The sequence below is a fragment of the Beta vulgaris genome, chromosome 6 (genome assembly GCF_026745355.1).
Source record: "Beta vulgaris subsp. vulgaris cultivar EL10 chromosome 6, EL10.2, whole genome shotgun sequence".
Lineage (NCBI taxonomy): Eukaryota > Viridiplantae > Streptophyta > Magnoliopsida > Caryophyllales > Amaranthaceae > Beta > Beta vulgaris.
Genome location: NC_079207.1, coordinates 62,356,909 through 62,373,025, shown reverse-complemented (window position 1 = coordinate 62,373,025; position 16,117 = coordinate 62,356,909).

Genomic DNA, 16,117 nt, shown 5'->3' with positions numbered 1-16,117 from the left:
TAACTTCATTTGTAGTACATTATCAATATTATATATAATAATACCATTTTGAGTACTTTATACGACGCGTGCGTGAGATGTTTTCTAATTAAGGCAGGTTTATATATATATATATATATATATATATATATATATAATACTATATTTATATATATTAAAAAACTGATGTGGTTCTGGAGAAAACCGCATTTGATTGTTCCTACAGGAAGAAGAAAACCTTGGCGCCAAGACCAAAATCTGATGCGGTTCATGGGGAAAACCGCATCAGATTATAAGCTAATCTGATGCGGTTTTCCCCATAAACCGCATCAGATTATGGTTTTCTGATGCGGTTTTGGACCGCATCAGAATTTGTTACACACCTGCTGCGAGCCCACCTGATGCGGACCAAAACCGCATCTGAAAGGCCAGTTTTGACCGCATCCGATGGGGTTTTTTACTCTAGTGGCTCCTCAGTCAATGATGTTCCCTCTCAGATCTCAACTCCGTCGTCGCTCGTCGCTGTCAACAACCACCGCCACGAACCGTCGCTAGATCTAGGATTGGGTTTATTTTTTTCGTTTTTAATTTTTATTTTTATTCCACTTTCTTATTTTCTTGTTTCTAATTAGATTTGTTTTAAGTTTATAATTTCATTTGTGAATTTTATTTTCATTGTTATTTTGATATTTTTTTCTAGACATGGGTTATAAAATTATGAAGTGAAAAAAAATAATCAACCAAAGATCTAAGCAACCGAAGATCTAATTATTAGAAAAGTTATAATAAAACTAATTAAATCTGGGTTCCAATCTCGAAATTATGAAGTGAAATTTTAAACTTAAAACTAAGCTAATTAGAAACGAAAATTAGTGAAATTATGAAAAAAATCTAGAAAATAACAATTATAACAATGAAAAAATCTAGATTTGGGTTGATTTGTTTCTTCTCACTTCGGTGAGATTTTTATTTCCATTGTTATTTTGAGATTTTTTAAGTGAAATTAGATCTTCGGTTGATTTTTTTTCAATTTTATGTATAATTTCATTTTTTTAATTTTGTATTTTTTTTGGTTATATTCTTGCACAATTATGAAGATGGTGCATGTATATCTTGTATAATGTATTCTTTTTTTTATAGGTACGTGTGCGTTGTGATTATCAAAAAAGACACAATTTACACCCTAATTTTCCTTGAATAGCCTAGCTAAACCAAGGACCACCAACAACTAATTTACAAAGCTTCCAACCAGCATCTATCACTATGACTGATCTTCTTAAGAATAACACTAGGACATCGTATTCTTTTTTTTCTAATTCTATGGAAATATATCAATTTATATTGTTTTCGTTGGTTTTTTTAATTATGTTTGCTTGTGGCTTGGGATTAGTTAGATGCAGACTTGGAACTACATACAAAGTATTATAAGTAGTGCTTTGTATGCAGTATTTTTTAAAAAATATTCAAAGTGAATAAACTGATGCATGTCAAGAACCGCATCATTTAAGTCAATTAACTGATCGGATTTTGGACCGGATCACTTAATTTGTATAATATGCTGTGGGCCCATATGATGCAGACCTAAACCGCATGAATAAGCCCGGTTTTGACCGCATTAGATGAGTTTTTTCCACTAGTGTAAAGATCTCTTCAACGACTAGTCACACACTAAATTTCTATAAGAGACGACAAAGTTATGAAGTTTTGGAACTGAGTAGTTTTGGTATTTGCTACAGGCCGGGCCGGACTGGGCGAGATCTTGCTCGGTCGGACAGAGCGATGTTTTACGTTTTCTACCAGTTATGACCTGACAACCGTCCGACCGAGATGTAATACCCCTTATAATTGCTTTAAAGGGATGTAGCAGGCTACTCATTCCAACAAGATGCATCTCTTTTAGAGAGCTCATTTCCTTTGTTACTCCACAGTTAAGTGTGCTTGGTTGGGAGAGTCCAGGGATGGATGACCTCTTGGGAAGTTTATTAGGGTGCGCATGAGTGAGGACAAAATGCGACGGAAGAATTTGTGTTGGTTATTGAGGACAGTTGTTGGACTTGGGTGCGCATTGGTGACGATACACTCGAGTCCGGATGGGTAAGGTGTTACACGGACAAACACAACAAGAATGTCAACCTTTAGCGTCCGCAAAAATCCGCATCAGAATTTGTTACACACCTGCTGCGAGCCCACCTGATGCGGACCAAAACCGCATCTGAAAGGCCAGTTTTGACCGCATCCGATGGGGTTTTTTACTCTAGTGGCTCCTCAGTCAATGATGTTCTCCTCTCAGATCTCAACTCCGTCGTCGCTCGTCGCTGTCAACAACCACCGCCACGAACCGTCGCTAGATCTAGGATTGGGTTTATTTTTTTCGTTTTTAATTTTTATTTTTATTCCACTTTATTTTCTTGTTTCTAATTAGATTTGTTTTAAGTTTATAATTTCATTTGTGAATTTTATTTTCATTGTTATTTTGATATTTTTTTCTAGACATGGGTTATAAAATTATGAAGTAAAAAAAATAATCAACCAAAGATCTAAGCAACCGAAGATCTAATTATTAGAAAAGTTATAATAAAACTAATTAGATCTGGGTTCCAATCTCGAAATTATGAAGTGAAATTTTAAACTTAAAACTAAGCTAATTAGAAACGAAAATTAGTGAAATTATGAAAAAAATCTAGAAAATAACAATTATAACAATGAAAAAATCTAGATTTGGGTTGATTTGTTTCTTCTCACTTCGGTGAGATTTTTATTTCCATTGTTATTTTGAGATTTTTTAAGTGAAATTAGATCTTCGGTTGATTTTTTTTCAATTTTATGTATAATTTCATTTTTTTAATTTTGTATTTTTTTTGGTTATATTCTTGCACAATTATGAAGATGGTGCATGTATATCTTGTATAATGTATTCTTTTTTTTTATAGGTACGTGTGCGTTGTGATTATCAAAAAAGACACAATTTACACCCTAATTTTCCTTGAATAGCCTAGCTAAACCAAGGACCACCAACAACTAATTTACAAAGCTTCCAACCAGCATCTATCACTATGACTGATCTTCTTAAGAATAACACTAGGACATCGTATTCTTTTTTTTCTAATTCTATGGAAATATATCAATTTTATATTGTTTTCGTTGGTTTTTTTAATTATGTTTGCTTGTGGCTTGGGATTAGTTAGATGCAGACTTGGAACTACATACAAAGTATTATAAGTTGTGCTTTGTATGCAGTATTTTTTAAAAAATATTCAAAGTGAATAAACTGATGCATGTCAAGAACCTCATCATTTAAGTCAATTAACTGATCGGATTTTGGACCGGATCACTTAATTTGTATAATATGCTGTGGGCCCATATGATGCAGACCTAAACCGCATGAATAAGCCCGGTTTTGACCGCATTAGATGAGTTTTTTCCACTAGTGTAAAGATCTCTTCAACTACTAGTCACACACTAAATTTCTATAAGAGACGACAAAGTTATGAAGTTTTGGAACTGAGTAGTTTTGGTATTTGCTACAGGCCGGGCCGGACTGGGCGAGATCTTGCTCGGTCGGACAGAGCGATGTTTTACGTTTTCTACCAGTTATGACCTGACAACCGTCCGACCGAGATGTAATACCCCTTATAATTGCTTTAAAGGGATGTAGCAGGCTACTCATTCCAACAAGATGCATCTCTTTTAGAGAGCTCATTTCCTTTGTTACTCCACAGTTAAGTGTGCTTGGTTGGGAGAGTCCAGGGATGGATGACCTCTTGGGAAGTTTATTAGGGTGCGCATGAGTGAGGACAAAATGCGACGGAAGAATTTGTGTTGGTTATTGAGGACAGTTGTTGGACTTGGGTGCGCATTGGTGACGATACACTCGAGTCCGGATGGGTAAGGTGTTACACGGACAACCACAACAAGAATGTCAACCTTTAGCGTCCGCAAAAATCAGACGCTAAAAAAGCGGAATCGGACGCTAAAAGAATTAGCTTCCGTCAACGGACGCTAAAAGTCGGATGCAAAACCCTTGGTCGCTAATACTTGGATTAGCGTCCGACAAGCGGACGCTAAAAATTTAGCGTCCGATTTTTCCATTTAGCATCTGATTTTCAGACGCTAATTAGCGTCTGAAATGACAGATGCTAATTAGCGTCTGAAAATCAGACGCTAAATGGACAAAATCGGACGCTAAATGTCCAGTACAACCAGCGCTAAATGGCCAATACATCAATGCTAAACGCTAAATGTCCTTTTAAGTCACTAGTTTCATTTTCTCTTAATAATGTGAACACAAAATGAAAAAAAAAACATTGAAATTGAAACATGCATGAAATTGAAACATAAATGGAAGTACTTCTTATTAATTATTATGGTAAATGCAATATATTTTACATCCCTCAGTAATATCTAGAACAAAATTACTTGAACTAAAATGTTAAATAAAAAGATTACATCAACTACAATATGAAACAAAACCAATCTCTTCTCATATGGAAGACAGTATTTCAAAAATACTTCTATTCACTTATTCAAAAAAAAAAACATCTATTCAACTAATATTTGGATTCAATCTCTTCAAATAATCCTTGAACACATCTGATCTGCAACCACCAAGATCTGCAACCATAGAATTAAAACAACAAAACATTAACCCCAAAATTTAACCCAAGCATAATTAAATGAGATTAACCAAAATTAACCAAATTAACAAGAAAATAACCAAAGATTAACTGAAAAATTAATAAAATCCGAACCCATAACCCACAAACCCGAAACTCATAATAAAAAATCAGAATGACAAAAAATAAGTACGAAAAATCAAAACAGAAAATAAATTTTTTAAAAAAAAAACAGAAAACGAAATTAAAATTAAAAAACGAAATTAAAAAACCACAAAACCCAAATTTTTTTTAAAAAAAAATCAAACTGAAATATATACAAATACTTTATAGCGGAAGATGGAATTTTTTTTTAGAAAAAAAAGGACAAAGATGTTCATAAAAAAACATAGATCTACCACAATACTATACTAACCCCCGAAAAACAAAAAAAATATCGAAAAATATAAAAAAAAAAACAATTTTAAATAAAAACCCATAAAACCCACCCACCCCACGAACCAAAAAACCAGAAAACCCACCGGATCTTCGATGCTGAGCGGAGTTCTTCGATGAACGCGACGAGCACTTTCGGCGGCGACAAATAGTTTCAATGACGCGACAAAAACGATGGATCGTGCGGAGTTGCTTGATGGTTTGTGGGCGGTTGAGGCTGTGTTCGCATGGTGGTTAGATCCGAAGAGGGGATTTAGGGATTTAGGGTCGGAAGAGGAGAGAGAGGGAAGGGAGGGCCGCGTAAGTCAGAGAGAGAGAATGAGAGTTTGATAGGTGAAAGAGGAGGGAGTTAGGGTTTGAGGGAGTTAGGGTTTGAGCGGCTTATTATATGAGGAGAATGAAAGCAAAGGGCCGCATTTTCACGGGTATATGGTCGATTTTATTTTAATATGGATTATAATTAGCGTCCGCAGTTTCAGACGCTAATTAATCAAACACGGACGCTAATTACCGTCCGGTTATAAGTCGGACGCTAATTTTTGATAAACGGACGCTAATTTGCGTCCGCTCGATAGACGGACGCTAATTTTAGAAAAACGGACTCTAATTTGCGTCTGATTGTTATCCGACGGTAATGTTGAATTTGTCGTCCGCTTACGGTGCCGGACGGTAAATTCAGACGCTAAAAGCGCGGATTCTTGTTGTGAAAATCCTCCCCAGCAACCCGAGCGGGGCCATTTTTAAGCATTTTGAAGTGTATTATGCGTTGTTTTTTACTTTAGTATAAACAACTCTCCTTTTAGTGGGGAAAAAACATGTTTTCTTATTATTATTCAGTCATTAGTTTTCTAACCACTTTTATTCTCTAAAAAACCCTAGTTTCAGAGAACATAAACTTTGAAATTCAAGTTGATAGAGGCGGGAACTCTCTCTCTTTGCGTAAGCATTGAGCTGTCATGGTAAGGAAAACACGAGATGGGAACAAGTCCAATACCTCTAGAGGCGGGAACTCTCTCTCTTTGCGTAAACATAAACTAATATTTGGATTCAATCTCTTCAAATAATCCTTGAACACATCTGATCTGCAACCACCAAGATCTGCAACCATAGAATTAAAACAACAAAACATTAACCCCAAAATTTAACCCAAGCATAATTAAATGAGATTGAAATTAACCAAATTAACAAGAAAATAACCAAAGATTAACTGAAAAATTAATAAAATCCGAACCCCATAACACAAACCCGAAACTCATAATAAAAAATCAGAATGACAAAAAATAAGTACGAAAAATCAAAACAGAAAATAAATTTTTTTTAAAAAAAACAGAAAACGAAATTAAAATTAAAAAACGAAATTAAAAAACCACAAAACCCAAATTTTTTTTAAAAAAAAATCAAACTGAAATATATACAAATACTTTATAGCGGAAGATGGAATTTTTTTTTTTTAAAAAAAGGACAAAGATGTTCATAAAAAAACATAGATCTACCACAATACTATACTAACCCCCGAAAAACAAAAAAAATATCGAAAAATATAAAAAAAAAACATTTTAAATAAAAACCCATAAAACCCACCCACCCACGAACCAAAAAACCAGAAAACCCACCGGATCTTCGATGCTGAGCGGAGTTCTTCGATGAACGCGACGAGCACTTTCGGCGGCGACAAATAGTTTCAATGACGCGACAAAAACGATGGATCGTGCGGAGTTGCTTGATGGTTTGTGGGCGGTTGAGGCTGTGTTCGCATGGTGGTTAGATCCGAAGAGGGGATTTAGGGATTTAGGGTCGGAAGAGGAGAGAGAGGGAAGGGAGGGCCGCGTAAGTCAGAGAGAGAGAATGAGAGTTTGATAGGTGAAAGAGGAGGGAGTTAGGGTTTGAGGGAGTTAGGGTTTGAGCGGCTTATTATATGAGGAGAATGAAAGCAAAGGGCCGCATTTTTCACGGGTATATGGTTCGATTTATTTTAATATGGATTATAATTAGCGTCCGCAGTTTCAGACGCTAATTAATCAAACACGGACGCTAATTACCGTCCGGTTATAAGTCGGACGCTAATTTTTGATAAACGGACGCTAATTTGCGTCCGCTCGATAGACGGACGCTAATTTTAGAAAAACGGACTCTAATTTGCGTCTGATTGTTATCCGACGGTAATGTTGAATTTGCCGTCCGCTTACGGTGGCGGACGGTAAATTCAGACGCTAAAAGCGCGGATTCTTGTTGTGAAAATCCTCCCCAGCAACCCGAGCGGGGCCATTTTTAAGCATTTTGAAGTGTATTATGCGTTGTTTTTTACTTTAGTATAAACAACTCTCCTTTTAGTGGGGAAAAAACATGTTTTCTTATTATTATTCAGTCATTAGTTTTCTAACCACTTTTATTCTCTAAAAAACCCTAGTTTCAGAGAACATAAACTTTGAAATTCAAGTTGATAGAGGCGGGAACTCTCTCTCTTTGCGTAAGCATTGAGCTGTCATGGTAAGGAAAACACGAGATGGGAACAAGTCCAATACCTCTAATTTGATTGCAAATACCACGGTGATGAAGATTCCTTCATCATCGAATGCTAAGAAGACAAAAACTATTAATGAAATCATGGGAGTTCAAGCGATTGATTTTAAAAGTTCAAATGAGGAACCTCTGGAGATTTTGGGGGGAGCATTTGTCGCCGAGATCTTCTTTGCGAGATCTGCAACAACAATCTGAAGTACGTTATCAATTTTCTGAATGGATGACTGCAATTAAGAGTAGAGAAGGGAATAAGGTGAGATCTACTCCGATTTTATAGATGAATTCTCCAGGTAATCGTGAATCTAGTCATAATTCTAGATTGAATTTGAATTGGAATTTGAATGAAATTGATATTGATACGGGAGATAATGTAATGAATAATGGTGAAAAAACTATTAGGCTTGTGAATTATGTGAAAATTGATTTTGATGATTTCAAAGTGAGATGGGTTATTAGAATTCTGTAATAATATGTTTTGTTATTGGGGCTAATCCACCTCTATATGTAATTGAGGGATTTTTTAGGAGAATATGGAAGAATATGGGGGTGGATAAGGTTGCTAGTGTGAATAAGGGAGTTTCCATTGTTCGATTCAATTCAATGGAAAATAAGTATAAGGTTATGGGGAGTGAAGTTCAATTTTTTTATAAGAAACCTGTCATTATGAAGGCATAGGATGATGATCTGTCTAAAGAGGTGGTAGGTTCCCTGCCAATTTGGATTCAGCTTATAAAACACTGGGGAGAAAGAAGCTTGTTCAAGATAGCTGGTCAGATTTGACATCCTGTGAAAACAGATCAAGCTACTAGTAAGAGAGAGTGTTTGTAGTATGCTAGAGTGCAAGTTGAAGTTGAGGTGGATTAAGAATTTCCAGAGAAGGTGTGTTTCCTGAATGAAAGGGATATGATGGTGGATGTTCAAGTAGGATATGAATGAAAACCGATGGTTTCTACTGGATGCAAGGAATTTGGACACAATGTATCCCAATGTTGGTAGGAGAGTGTGGAGGCAGAAGGGACCAGGGGATACAATGGTGGATACTGTGAGAAGCATAGTAGCTCAAGTAAATTAGGAGGTAACTGTGGATGCTGATGTGATTCGGAAGGGTGACTCAGTCTCACAAGAAGCAGACTGAGGTGGTTCAGAATGCTTCAACTGGTAATTCTTTTGCTCTACTAGTTGAGGAAGGAGGTTTGGTGGGAAGTATTCAATGTGAACAAAGTAATGTTGTTGCAGGGAAGGGTGGTGACCCTCGAGTGATTCATGAATAAGCTTGTGTGCTGGAATATAAGAGGCTTGAACGATCCTACAAAGCAGAGAGAACAGTTACGAGATTTATTCAAGACTATAATGCTGGGATTGTTAACCTCTTAGAGACTAGGATAAAGGTCCAGAAGATGGGTAATCTTTACCTTAGTATGTAACACCCCCAAATTTCTCTCTTTTTGAATAATATATTTTAATATAAAACACTTGAGAAACTTGAGAGTATTACCGCCACGTGATAACGTTAAAGGCTAAAACTACTAACTACTAAATTAACAATGCAGCGGAACTAATAAAAATAACTTCTCTTTATTGATAAATAAAAATTTATTGTTTTAACTAAGACAAAGGGAAATGTAAAACATAATGACTACTAAATTAAGCTATGTAGTAATCCTCACTAGCTCCCCATATGTAGTATGCATCAGTCAACCTGAAAAATCTGCTCACCAAAAGGATCATCACAGGGACAAAGCCATAAAATAAACAAACAAAATGCGTGTCAGTAAAAATACTGAGTACATGTATATGCGGAAACTTAAATACTTTACTAAACATTCAAAATACTCATATAAACCTTCCTTGGATACTTGAAATAACTTGTATAAATTCCTTGGATACTTGTATACTATAAAGTATATAACTTTAATAAAACTCCTTTTTCCTTGTCTAAGTACCTTTCCTAAAGTGTGCACACCCCCCAAGTTTAGTATTCCTTACTGAGTCTATTACGAGGGGAACTACCTTGTCCACATGACTTATACAAAAAGTACATGGGTAAAATATAATAGCTACCGTTCTTGTTAGTAAATAACAAGCCGTGGCCTCTTTATAAATTGTGATCATAAAAAGATCATATAACTAAGAAAAATCTTTCGGAAATAATCCTCCTTTATAAGAATAGCAATTCTTTTATAAAACTTTAGCCATATAAAAGGCATAAAATTAATAACTTGTTCATACAATCCTCTAAAAACATTTATAATAATATTAAGAATAATAATAATTCTCATGCTAGTAAAGTTAAAGAATTAAATTTTATGCGACAATCATCATGAACCTCAAAGATAGATTTCACATTCCTACTGTCATGCAGTCTATGAAGCACGGGTACGCCTCCCAGGCACCGTTTTCCGTACCGGGTACGGGTACGGTACGGGTACGGGACGGATTCGCCTGGGATTCGTACCCAAAACGAATCTGGGAAGTTGGGTACGGCGGCAAGAATTGGGTACGGGTGGTATGCAAACGGGTACGGGATGGGTACGTTTTTGGAGCTTGAGAAACGTACCCAGTCAATTTATGAAATTTTTAATGGGGCAAAATCAGATCTAAGGGTTTTTGGAGAATTTCAAATTCTCTCACCTGAACTGAAAACTCCTTCAAAGTAATTCGTTGCTCCTTCTCGCCGACCGTCGCCGGCAGTCAGTCCAAGTGCTCACCGATCATGCGAGTTGTTCTTTCCTCAGTTTCTTGTCTGATTTACTTTTTTAGTTGAAGGAGAAGGTGAAAAGTAAGGGTAGTACCGTGGTAGAGCATGAGTCATTTACTCATTAGAGTACAGCTGTATAGCATATTTGATTATTTTTCTAAAAAAGAGTTGTACTTGTAGTGCTGCAACCTTTTATTCTCTCTCATGGTATGACTTGTCTAGGAAAGAGGTTATAATTTATGGTTGTACAGGTAACATATTTCTTTTTTCTTTTTCTTTTTTCTTTTTGACCCCTTATATATTTTACTATTATTCTAAGAAGGTGCAAAACTTATTACCTAATTTTAATGCTTTTTGTGCAAAAATTATATGAGATTATATGTAGAAAATTTTTTAAGGCAGTATCATTTATTAAATGTATTATATTTATTTACTTTGTTTTTTGCCGAATCCAAGCCGTACCCGTTTTCGGAAATTTTGATTTTGCCGTTTTCCGTCCCCATACCCGTATCCGTCCCCGTCCCCGTATCCGTATCCGTGCTACTTAGCATGCAGTATTAGGTTGTCAACTAACAATCCAACTCAAGGCATATCTTTAGAAATTAATTGTAACCTAGTAATAGGACAAAGAATAATGACACAAGTTTGTTTAACGCATGTACTGTAATACTACGCTTTCAGCTAACCATACCATTCAAAGTATACATCTTGAAGATTATTTATCACTTGACTTTAGTAATGCGGCAACGACGACAAGAAATTATACAACTTAACGCATGGTCAATTAGTCGGAAATAAAGTAAGTTGTAGACTGCTAAATGTTTATAAAGATAACATAAACTTGTATACTCATGTAATTCCATAATATTTATAATAAAACTCATAAAGTTTATAACAAGACTCATAAACATGTATTTCAATCTAAAATAATAACCCTAAAACATGATACTACGCATTGCCGAACAATATTTAAAGATCTACATATACACGCACCTTTAATAATAATAACTACTAGGGAGAAAAATAGAGAAGGTAGGCTAAGAGGGAGAGAGGGTTTAAACTTGAGAAAAGAGATTTATTCCTCAAATTTGGTGTGAAGAATATGGTGGGTGGAGACCCCTATTTATACTATTTGGGGTAAATAGGATAAGAATAGGAATATGAACTAAAAGATAGATTTTTGAGAAAAGATAATTACTTTAGATAGGATAAACTATCTTTTATGATAATATAGCTAGAATAGAGGAATATTCCACAAGATAAATAGTCTAGATGCTAAATAATCAAAAGATAAAACAAATTAACCCAAAAGATAAATCAACAAAATACAAAGTTATCAACTTGGAACAAACTAACTCACTGGCGTGAAGAATTCACGTCATTTAAAGTTTTTTTTTTTTTTTTTTTTTTTTCTTTTATAAACCTTTTGTAAATACTTTTTGATATTTCTTTTTAAAATATCTTCTAAATACTTGGATTACAAGATGTAAACTTAGGCCCCATATATAATTTGGGCTAGAATTTATTTGAAAACCCCATAATTTAATACAAATGCCTATTTGAACCCATAATAATTAATAAAAGCCTTTTTAGTATATAAAACCTTTTAAAAAATATAACTAATGAGTTATTAAAAATACGGAGTATTACATAGTATTTGTCCTAGATGGTGTTTCACTAGCCATTCTCATTATCACAAGGGTGGATGGGTGGTTGTTATGTGGAATCCTTACATGTTTGATGTTAACATTTCGATCATATTGTGATAGTCAAATGGTGCACTGTCATATCAATAAAAAATGTAGGAAGCCTGGGTTCCTATGCACCTTTACATATGGTTTTGATGATGCATGGAGTAGGATAATGTTACGGAGCAGCTCAAATGCGCAAAAGATCATTGTAAGGAGGAGGCTTAATGTGGATGGGGGATTTTAATTGTGTTTTAAATATGGATGAAAGAATTGGCTCCCCAATGAGACAAAATGAAGTGTTGGAGTTCAGAAATTGTATCAATCATTGTGAGATGAGTTACACTAAATTTGTTGGATGTTTTTATACCTGGAACAATAAACAGGACAGGGATACTAGGGTTTTCTCTAAGATCGATAGAGTTATGTGTAACGAGGGAGATTTTGTTCACTGCCGTATGGTGTTGACTACCTATGTCATGCATATGAAGGGTGGAAAGCCTTTGAAGCCTTTTCCTATGTGGAGGGAGAGTGCTTAATTTGATGAATTTGTGAGAACTAAATGGCAGATTGAGGTCAGGGGTACTCCGATGTTTGGTGTTGTACAAAAGTTGAAGAATTTAATAAAGGGGGGGTTAAAACTCTTGAATCAGTCGGGATACTCTGAATTGCAAGCCAAATATTGTGCAGCTGCTAGTACTCTTAGGAAGTGTCAGGAGGAGATGCATAAGCATCATGATGATTTGGCGCTTAGAGAGATGGAGATAAAGGCTCACAATGATTTCACAAAAGTTCATAATGCCTATATTGCTTTTTTGCAGCAAAACGGAAAGACCATATTGATTAAAAATGTTGATTTAAACACTAGAACTTTTCATCGAGTTATTAAGAAAAGGCAGTTACAAAATTTTATCTTTAGCATACATACAAATGAGGGTTTATGGGTTGAACAACCTAATGACATTAATGATGCTTTTTTGAGTTACTATCAAAAGTTGTTGGGCTCAAGGATGCCCGGGAGGAAGAAAGTGAAGAGTAGCATTGTTCACAATGGTCTCTTGATTAATGAGGGGCAAGCAGCTAGACTTTTAGCTTCCTTTGCTCGTTAGGAGGTTAGAGATGTAATTTGGTCCATACCAGGTGATTTTATGGTAGCTAATTTTATAAAGACGCCAGGCATATTATAGGGAGGGACATTATTGATGCAGGTCTAGACTTGTTTGTTATTGGGCAACTACTCGCTGAAACAAATTCCATAACAATTACTTCGATTCCAAAAGTGACCTACTATGGGGATGTGTGTGACCTCCCCTTCCCCCTTCGAATCCCGCGCCTCCCTCTCTCCCACCAGAAAATCTCCCCCTCCCCCTTCAAAGCCCGCGCCTTCCCCTCTCCCACCCTCGTTTCTGCCGAGAAAGAAACGGAGGAGGCGGCTGATCTAAAGAACTACGGTTGCAGGCTTCCGGTGAAAGTGAGGGAGGAGGACGACGATGAGTGCGCCGGGGAGAGTGAAGGAAGGGGAGGCGCGGTGGGGGTGCGTGGGGAGGAGGAAAGGTGCTGGTGGGCGAGGTGGGGGAGGGGTGGGGGTGTTGCTGGTGGAAACGCAGCAGGGGCAGGGGAGGGGAGGAGTGGGGTGGGGGGACACCGCTGGTGGGGGTGCAGGGGCAGGGGAGGGGGGGTGGGTGTGGGGTGTTCCTAAGGAAGAGGGAAGAGAAAGATGAGATGAGGAGGGGATTAATGAGAAAATAAAACAAAAAAATAGCAAACCAATCATTTAGCGACACGTGGCACATGTAACCTGTTAAATAGGTCACAAACAAGTTAAAACTCAATAAAAGAAAATAGCCCTACAAGCCTAACTCAACTAGGAATAATCAAAAGTTAGACTTGAAATTGGAAGACCATGCAAAGGTTGACTTATATAAAACAAATTTTCCTATTTATTTTAGCTCAATAATAATTATTTCATTTTAATTGTAAAACACTAATAAATTTTTAGTGTCTACAACAGTTAAAAAAACGTCGTCCTTAAGCTGCTTTTGATTGCAACCGTTGGCCTTTTTTCCTCTATTGAGGGTCAGTTATTTCAACCTCACAATTGAAAGGTTAGCCCACTTTATTAGGGTGTTTGGGACTACCATGAAAGGGTACAATTATGAAATATACCACGGTTTTAATTGGTGCGACCCAAGCGAAGAGCAATTCGAAGAGCCAAAATTATTTTAAAGTGTAAAAGCCTATTTTAATGATCCAAATCTTATTTTAAGATCCAACTAATTATTAAATGATAATTGATTATTTTTATCTATTATATTAATAAATATTTCTAGAAACAAATAAAATTGAAATAAGTTTTATTTCGTAAAATTGAATTTCCGTATTTAAAAGTAAAAGGCTAGCAAAACATGTCTAACGTAGATGGTGCGCCTAGCACGCGATGTATTCGCTAACTTGCATTGGGCGCACTAATCTGCGCCTGACACGTTTATCTGTGTGTCAAACAGAGAAGTGCGCCTAACACACTCTCTGTGCGACGCAGAAGCTAGTATTTTATCTTTTTTTTAAACAGTGTGGTACGTGTTCTCAAAATATTGGTAGTGACATGTGTCGCATCAGATAGAGACGTAGGCCTAGCGCATTCTCTACGTGACGCACTGGCTGCTTTTTGTTATAAATAGGCCTCAATTTTTTGAATTGTAGGAGCACTTTTCAGTACTCTTCGACAGTACAATTTCACATACACTTTCTAATACTCTTTGACAATACACTTTTATGTAGACTTTACACTTGAACACTTACGAAATTCCTTAAAACTCTCATACTTTCATATCTACAAACACACAAACATACATTGACAAACCTACAGAGACACAACCACAAACACAAACACAAAAGATATACATTCAGAAATACATAGATTCATATTTCAGGCTTCACGATTGCTCGTGTCGAAGGTATAGGTATAATTGATAATCGTTAAATAAATCTCTATTATTTTTGTATTGTAGTTACTAACCATTTCATTCATGATGTACATCTTTAATATAAAAATAGATCTTTAATATAAAAATAGATCTTTTGTATATTATAACCTTTTCTTTTATTTATTTTTCATACATATGCATGTTAAATGATTGTCTTGTTATGCTTTCATCACCTCACATGCTTATTATTGTTAATCAAATACCCAAGGAACTATTTTAATATTAATCAGACAATTCGAACAACCCATTAGGTTCCCCGTAATACTGATTGTTTAATAACATATCACTAAAGATGCAGTATCATCATCATCATCATCATCATTTGCATTTTCATCAATCACAAAAGAAACAGAGCTTAATACCTTCATATTTTGAACCCTTTTACTAGCTCGAGGGGCCTGAAGAGCCGATTTTTCCTTCTTCTCCATTACACTAGTAGAATAATTGTTTATTGTCACGGTGGTATTGTTGTGGTTTTATGCATACGCAACAATATATCACGTTTAAGAGGAAAAGGAATATATAAAATAGACATATTGATGCGGTTTCGACTAGAAACCGCAGCAATATACTTCAAAGGGAAAATTTTCAAACTTAAGTTGACTTTTTGACCAACTCTATTGCTGCGGTTTCCAGCCAAAACCCAACAATATATTAAAATATTACTTTTTATTAATATTTAAACCTATTGCTACGGTTCCTTCAAAAAACCGCAGCAATAGGCCTTTTTAAATAAAAAATGCACGCGGCCCTATTAGGGTGTTGTTCCCTTTTATAAGTCGTTTAAGTAAGAAAATTATCTCTGTCTCTCATTTTCCTCCTCCTGAGCCGTTTAGGCCAAAAAGTCTATCTCTCCTCTCTCATTTCCGGTTTACAGCAACCATTACAACGATCTCCTCTCCACAGATCTCCTCTCTCTCTTCCCTCCTCGTTTCCTGCCCCTTCTCTTCTTCACCTCTTATTGCCGATGTTCGTCTCCACCGTCGTTCGTTCGTCTCGAGCCATTTGTTCGTCTCGAGTTCATTTGCACCAGCGCCCTCGAGTTCATTCGCACCAGCGCCGTCGTGTTTTGGTCGTCGTTCGCCATCTTTGGTCGTCTGTTTTGGCTGTCGTTCGCATCTTCGGTCGTCTGTTTTAGCCGTCGTTCGTCTTGAGTTCGTTCGCCGTCCACACCATCTTCCGCACCAAGCGTTCGTCCGC